Genomic DNA, 760 nt, shown 5'->3' with positions numbered 1-760 from the left:
CATTTTTTTATCATCATATATGTGTACTTCATGTGAGGTACCGTTTTTAATACGCTAATGAGAATGGTATGCTGATATCTTCATCAAAGACTCGGCAATTAATTATTTCAATCTTCTTCCTCTCTCCCCTTTGTATTTCTTCATCTTCTCGAGGTTGATTGAAGCAGGACAAGGACAAGCACTTACAAGGTGATGAGAGATATTTCAAGAAAGTGTCTCAGGATGAAAGACAATAAACAAAAACCAGGACATGTACGAACATTCTAGGAATCTTCAGAAATACTGTGAAGTATTTGATTTCCTGAAGGCATGCAAGACAGGGGATCAACTTTGAGACGTTTCTCTTTCTGTAAATCAAATAAATAAAATAATTTTCTAGTTCTTTTTTTTTTTTACTGAAACAAAAAAAGTATTTTTTTATATTGTAGATGATTTGGAAAATGAAAACAAACAAACAAAAAAGAATCACTCCTATTCCTAACAATCAGAGGTAACCTCCATCTCTAGCTCTGGTTCTGTTATCTATTGTTTGTTGTGTGAATTACATGTTCATGGTCGTTCCTTGATTCATCTTTTTCATGTAAATGTGTAAGAAATCTTTTTATATTAATGATGTTAAATCTTTGTATGCCATATATATTCTAAATATCTCCCCCTTTTTCCATTTGCTTTCATTGTTTAGGCTAAGTGCTTCATGAATATTATTTTATTTATTCCTTATAAAAACCGTTATGTGGTAGTCACTGTGTAAGTAAATGTT

The sequence above is a fragment of the Halichoerus grypus genome, chromosome 3, assembly GCF_964656455.1.
Source record: "Halichoerus grypus chromosome 3, mHalGry1.hap1.1, whole genome shotgun sequence".
In the NCBI taxonomy this organism is placed as follows: Eukaryota; Metazoa; Chordata; class Mammalia; order Carnivora; family Phocidae; genus Halichoerus; species Halichoerus grypus.
The sequence above is the reverse complement of the archived record's forward strand: the minus strand, read 5'-3'. Positions refer to the sequence as shown.